Below are 7,500 nucleotides of genomic sequence, written 5' to 3' on the forward strand. Positions count from 1 at the left end.
AATCTGTGTGTCTGTGTGTCTGTCACGGCGCCCGGGCATAACTCACCATTTGACCTCAAACTTGGCCTGTGTCCCAGATGACCTGGGGGTGTGCATGTCGAGTGGCAATTCGGTCAGATCTATGGTTTCCGAGAACCGAGAAACCACAATGTCTGCAATATACTGTCTGCGGAGGATGCACCACATTTCTGTGTGTTTATTGGAGTGTAGCCCCGGCTTCCCTGATTGGCCAACCCAACTCATCGGCTTCACGGATTGTGGCGCTGGTTGCCTAATTATTAGACCTAACCCCACCCCCGGCAGATTGTTTGACCGGGTAAACTGCAGATTTAAAACACAATGCCAGACCAGAGAGGCAGTATACTCATTTGGGTGGGTGGGGTCTATGGTCTGGACTGGATCCAGGCAACCGTTATGTGCAAGTAGGGCAATTAAACGATAATATATCGAAATCGAAATTGTTCGACTTAATCTTGCTCCTGTAGGTTAATTATTTAAACGAGAAGCAAGTTATTTAATCAACAAATCGACATGAAAACTGAAGGAGGCACAGCATGGCCTGGGAAGACCCCTTCTTTGTTTAAAGACACACTGAAAGCTAACCTCAGGAGCTGCAACATTGATGCAGCAACCTGGGAGGACAGAGAAAGGTGGAGGCACCAGGTTAAAATTCCCTGCAGTATCTGTGGACTGTGTGCTCCAGGGATAGGGCTACGCTCCCACACGAGGAGTCATGCTAGAGGAAATAACTGCCTGTCTACTCATCCGTCAGATTGAGGGGAGACCCCAATCTTAAAGCTTATAGGCTAGCATTACATCAAACGCAGTCATTTGATTGCAATATGCAAGGAATCATCTGTTGAAATAAACATTTGCAAGATCTTAATCATGATCTTGCATACAAAGATGGAAGTCTCAGTATTGCTAATAAGCAGGGTTTTTGCCTGAGGCAGTCCACAGGGCCACCATGACAGATCTCCATCTCAAAGACACCTGACCTCCTCACAGAGAGATAATTGAAGAATCAAGAAGAGCCAGGATCAAATGCTCTGTGAAACCACAATTTTGTTTTGATCACGATTCTTCAGTATAATGTTGACTGTTTTCGTTTGTAACGATCACTTTTTTAGTAATGTCCAATAAAGGTGTATTTTCCTAAATCTTGAGACACCTCACACCTCATACTGTATATATAAACTAGACAGACAGTCCCCCTGCTATTTCTGTGCACATGTGTACTGTATGTACTTAAACCATTTAGACCTGAGGCCGATTCTAAAAACGGCTTCTAAATCCTGAACTAAGTTTTCTGGAAAAACTTCAAATATTCATAAAAGAAATTACAAAAAATGTATGTTGCTTTATATAGTACATGGCAACAACAACCCCAATAGGGGTTCCCGGATTGAAAGGTATAGTTACGTACAGGGGTTCCCGGTCTAAAGGGGTTAAACCTCAGTCTATGAGCACTCAAATGTTATTAAATAAAACAAAAATGGAAAATAAATTTGCTGTGCAGAACACCAACCCTGCTATGACTCCATCCAAGGAGAAACACTGAGAGACTATGAAGTAAGTGAGTTTTCCCCTGGTCTCTGAAGTTTTGGCTCCTTTGTTACCGTCTTATCTTCTTAGTTTTGGGAAGCTCAGTCATTGTAGAGCAGTCAGCTGCCAAATAAAGACTGCAATTAAAATAATAGTTCCCAGTCAATCCATCGACTGACTGTAGAACAATAATTCTGGCTGAATAATTAAAACTGATGATAGAAAAACTTGCCTACATAATAAATGTGTCATCTGTTAACATGGAGTACAGGAATTTTCTCATTGAGTCTGTGTTGGTGATTTATTTACTTACCCGTTTATTACTGTGAGGTTTTCTTTTTGGCTCTTTTTATGTATTATTTTTTCATTGAAAACAATACAAAACAAACAGTGTATTTGTCACCCTTCTGACTCCAGTTAAACTAATCCTCATTTGCATGCAGTTATGATATGGTGTAAACCCTATAGAATTATTAAACACAGCGCCAACTGAATTAGTTTTTCTCATTAAATATTAGTTCAATCTTGCAAAAAAACAATACTAGTTCTTATTAATTGTCCGTATACGTATAAAGCATAAAAAAGAGACTGATTGTATTTTATTAGCATTTGTCGTCCTCCTATAATAATTTCACTCACTATGACCAAACAGAACATGCTCTTATATCACAAAATAGAAGTAGTATCATAACTGATGTTGGTATTGAAAGAAATGTGGTCCAGTGGTCTACTGTGGCTCCATCTGTAATTCACACAGGCCTAGCATTTCAGTAGTCCAAAACTGTGGCCATCCGTCACATGAGATCAATCTCTCTGGGGACTTGACCCAGCCCTTTATGTCATTTTGACGTCATTGATGGTCCCCAGCCAGTTAGCATTAATAGGTTGAGCTGTGTCTGAACATAGCATAGTCTTTATCGACACATGGATCAGATTCCACAGCAACACACCCTGGACTGTTGTCTATGTCATCATTCAGAATTTTTCTCTTGGATGCCCTGGGGCTGATCTGACTGATCATGCATGCCCCGCTGTTGAAATACACTGGTTTGGAAATCTTCCCCAATCAATCTGTCTCATTTATTAGATTCGATAATTCAAAACTCAGCAAAGGCTTTTGCACAGACGCCGTAAGCTATGCATATTGCTTGCATTTCCTATCAAGCAAAAACCTACCACAACTTCCTTCTGGATCCACTCAAATCTACATCAAAACTGAATAAGTTGTTTAAAGGGTAGTCTGCTTATTGGCTCTCACAGGGTGCCTTGCTTGTTCTTCTGCCTATGAGATTAGCTTTCCTGGTGTGAACACAAATATTGTATATTGCTGGTCAAATCCTCTAATTCAGCTCCTGGAACTTAAACACATGAACTCTAGCATCCCTATTCTGGGGCAAACATTTGTCGAAAATAGACGATCTACAACTCTGCGTTGTGAGCTTGTAGATCGGCTATTTTCTGTGAAAATGTTTGTGTAGAGGGAAAAAGGAATGGACCAAGTATAGACTCCTGCTGGGGGACCAATTTGATGTCAAAATGTTTGTCAATTGTAAAACAGTTATGGCTTTGTTATATTGACCAGTTTATTTAGCTAATGCTTCCCTTGGAGGTAGATTTGTTAGTTGAGCTGGTCACACTCTGGTTCATTTGTTGTCTGTTAATCAACCTATTAGAGCTACACAGCTAATACCTTTTTTGTGTTTTTGAGAATTTGGTTTTGTCTTTGTTCCCAGACGTCTTTCCGAGACCCAATTGTTTAATTTAACATTGAGTTGTGTTTGTTTAACGGCGTTCTGAATTGTTTGCAGAAAGTGGTTTAGTTAGCTGATGTTTACACTGGGACTATAATCTCCCTCCACATTTAATTATTTCTTTAAACAACTAAATAGTCTGAGTGGGCTAGAAATGTCAGGAGGTTTGACTCATTCAGGCAGACAGTTTTAGGGTAATTCCAGCAGTCAATGAATTATAAAGTAGGCCAGGTCAAGCTAAAACTGAATGTTACAATGAACAGGCCTAGTAGTTTTTGACTTGAGATGGTTCACTAGGGAAGTTGTAGTTGAGCATGTGTCTCCTCCGATACACGTGATGTTGCCATTCCACTTCTTTTCACTAGAGTATAACCTGTGAAAGTCACTGTTCGTTGGAGCGCCTGGCCAAGCCAGAGGCGCAGGGGAGGATCACTCACTGATTGGGTAGGAACTTTACCCCTGCACAACCTGGACATGCTAGAATAAAGTTTGTTTTAATGGCTAGAGTAAAGGCGGTTACACACCGGCGAATATGCGAATATACGCAAAATTCGGACTCGTTCCGAATAATTAAAAGACGCTTTTTTCGCTCCGCGAAACTGGTGTGGAAGCTTGCATTGACTTTATAAGGTTTAAAAAAAAAACGTATTATTCGCATGAAAAAAATCGCCCCGGTGTGTAAGGACCTTAAGAGTTGTACTTCTTTTTTCGCTGTATCTCAGTCTGAACAGATTATTCAACCCAACTTCACTCAACCTAGTATTGATTTTGCATACTTTGCCTGTATGCATTTGCATGGGTTGCTTGAGTATGCCACTTTTCAGAGTGGCTTGGAGGAAGATTTAACTTCACGATAGAGCAGTGTTATTCAACTGCCGGCCCACGGGCCAAATCCGGCCCCAGCAGAGCTTTCTTGTGGCCCCTGGAACATATTCCATGTTCCAATGTAAAATTAAAAGTAAAACATGTTTATTAGATGGCTAGTTGGTTGCGCAGGATGACCATTTTGTTTGTTTGTTTCATAACCGTTAACCGAAGCTTGTTAATGGTTAATCAACCATTATTAGCAGATAAGAATTACATTTATGCTACTATTTTGAATGGAGGAATGTTAGTGAATCACTGAGTGTCCCAAATTAACACCTACAGTACCAGTGCTGCATTTGCAGTCAAAACACTGCTACAAGAACCCAAGCGGGTAAATGTAATGTGAAATGTGAATGTGAATGTTGGTGAAAATGTATTAAGTTTCAAAAGTAAAAGTATAAAGACCTTTTCATAGTACAAAGAAACAAAACAGCCAAGAATGTTGTCTACCTCTACTACTTCTCTACTCTAGTTTTGAGTGCAGTTCATCCATCACAATAGTTCATCCATCACAAATGTAACCATTTCTGGGTTTTGAGTGGATGTTGTTTATTACACCAAAGAAATGATTCTCCTTATGCATCCATTAGCTTGTATGTGTTAGTTTTGTCCATCTTTTCCATCTTCATCCACTTCAAACACATCATAAGAGCTTGTGCTCTTATCACCCAGGTGCTCAAAACTTAAACGCAATGCAAAAACCTTTCATTCATACGAACATGTAAACACTTCACCTTGCCAGCCTGCCTCCAATACACTTCACAAAGATGCTTCCATGCCAGGGACCTGTGCACAGAACACAATGAGATATCTACTTCCTCTTTTCTTAATATCAAAATCTAAGCCTAAAAAAGCCACATAAATCCTATCAAACATCAAAATGCTTAAATGCAGTATGAAGCAGGCCCCAATAAGTTACCATAATCAACATACTATGTCCATTGTTGTGTCGGACCTGTAGCACACAACAAGGTCAAACAGTCAACCGTAAACATTTTGTTCATTTTTGTTGTCACGGTCTTGTGGCCCCCTGCCTAATCTACTTGAATACCCCTGCGATAGAGAAACACAGCACACACAAGTGTAGAGTGAAAGTTAAAAGATTACAGTCACTTTTTGTCAAGGAAACTCTTAGTTACCATTTTATGCAACAAGCTTGATATCAATTGAATTGAGTAGTTTGTTACATAACTACATGCAAATACTTACCTGTGGTTTGTAGACGATGGTAACAAATACAAAATTTGCTTAGAATTCTGTATGTTTTTTTTTACCAAATACTACAACCACAGAGGTTGAACTGCTTCCAATTGTCTCCCAAAGTAAAATTAATTTAGATAACCTCCTAATGGGTGAGCCATCTACAAGAGTGTATGTGTGTCGTTCTGTCTATAATGTCCATGTTCCTATCCAATCAATATGACAGTCACATGATCAACAACATGATGTCAGTGATCCACAGGGAATCCACACTGTTATTAGATCCTGTCTTTATTTTATTTTATTTTATTTACTTGAAATCTCCTGGTTCTATGTCAGTCTGCACCAGGGGTTCCCAACTAAGGTCCTTCATTATACTGCTGGTTTTCTATCCTACCAATAACTTGATGCCTTTTACCCACCATGCCTGGTGCAACTAGTCCCTACTAGTAAACTGCTAGAAGTACAAGGATGCCAAGTGAATGCCATTATAGTCTTGGAAGGATGGAATGGTACTGGTCTACACACTGCGTGATAATGTAGAGTTTCAAGTGTCAACAATTTGTAGCTTACAAACTTTTATTCTGGCGAGGGCAATGGCGTAGCTTTTGAAATATTTAACTAATGACACCCTACTTCTGAGAATAAAGTCGTTTCATTGTGTATAGTAGTATTCATGCTAGATTTTTAATCTCTTTGGAGCTGAGCCACTGTCCTCTGGCAAGGTCGGCCATTTTATGGGTTTTCTGCTGCATCAGGTATTTGTGGGAAGCTCAGCCTGCGTTACCCTGCCTGCCTTGCTCTCATCTCACTTCCTCTCCTATCTCATGCACACACCTTTCTACCACTATATGCATGCGCATGCACAATTACACATGTTCACGTACATACCCTAATAATGCCTTGAGTGGAACTGACCTACTCTTATTACGTCAGACTTAGTGAGTAGTCCCTGGATAAATTAAGGAGTGAGGTTCATATTAGTCTCAGTAGGAGAAGTCCAGGATATGAGCAGAATTTTAACATGGCTTTCTTTGGCTTGTAGGCTATGTCCTGCTCTGTATCTCATCCTGCTTTTATGTCAGTCCATCTTTCCTTCATCTCATCCTTCTTTTATGTCAGTCCCCCTCTTCTATCCATGTAGCATTGCTTAATCAATCATTTTGTGTCGTTGTGTGCTGTAGTAGTCAATGGTCAGTCAAAATTGACAGATTATTTTGACTTGTTCTGAAAATCATCGTACCTAAACTTAATTTAGTTAGTTAATACTGAATTACGTTAGGCGGAATTACTGGGTATTCTTACCATATAGCAAATTGTTTTTTCTTCTACTTACAATACAATATTCTACCTGCTAAAAATCCTAATTTGTGTGGTTGCCCTAACAGATCACTTGCTTTTCTCAAAAAGAAAAGCAAGTGATCTCAGGAGTGACATGACGATGTCATTGGCCCGCTACATTTGTGGGAGGGGCCTGTTTCTTTAGTGGGAGGGGCCTATTTCCTCAAATCGAAACGGCACGTGTCACGAACGCGGGATCCGATCGGCACCGAATTCGAATGGCACGTCGCGCTGCCTCCGACGGTATTCCTCCAGGCGTATTCCTCGAGTCCCGGCGGCCGCGACCCGCGACTGGCGTCGGCGCAACCACACTTTGCAATTTCCCATAATTGCAACGCGTCTAGTTACAAATGAAAGTGTAGCATATAGTATGTAGAGTTTGCATATAGAATCAGGGCTCATATGCTTTGTCTGCTCTTAAAAAAATAATATTTTATTTTGGTATTGTGTTATTAGATATCATCATCCTATTTATTATTGTGTATATCTGTTTTGATTGAACTGTACTCCCCTGGGAGTGCAGGCGAGGATTTATGCCTAGCAAGCCAGCCATCCACTCTTGATTCAGAACCAGATGCTTTTGCTGTGAGAATTCTCCTCCCACGCCTTCTCCTGCTGCCATTCTGTCTCTGTCCCCCTCCTTTCAATATCTCTTCTCCTGGGATTACAGTGCATTGCCAGCAACTGTCAGAGAGGATAGGCTGTATGGGTTTTCATTTTTGCTCCGTTATTTTTATTTTATTTTGTCTTATTGATATTTTGAGCTATTCTTGACAGCTATTTCTGTTGACTGTTC

The 7,500-nt window shown here is 40.3% G+C and overlaps 1 protein-coding gene across 3 annotated transcripts in view; it reads left to right on the top strand.

The window, feature by feature from the left end:
• The window catches only part of arhgap32b (Rho GTPase activating protein 32b), a 106,512-nt gene that overhangs the window by 11,003 nt on the left and 88,009 nt on the right, over positions 1 to 7,500 (top strand). The gene's annotated exons all lie outside the window — the stretch shown is intronic.

The sequence above is a fragment of the Gymnoscopelus braueri genome, assembly GCF_963280865.1.
Source record: "Gymnoscopelus braueri genome assembly, chromosome: 8".
NCBI classification, from domain to species: Eukaryota; Metazoa; Chordata; class Actinopteri; order Myctophiformes; family Myctophidae; genus Gymnoscopelus; species Gymnoscopelus braueri.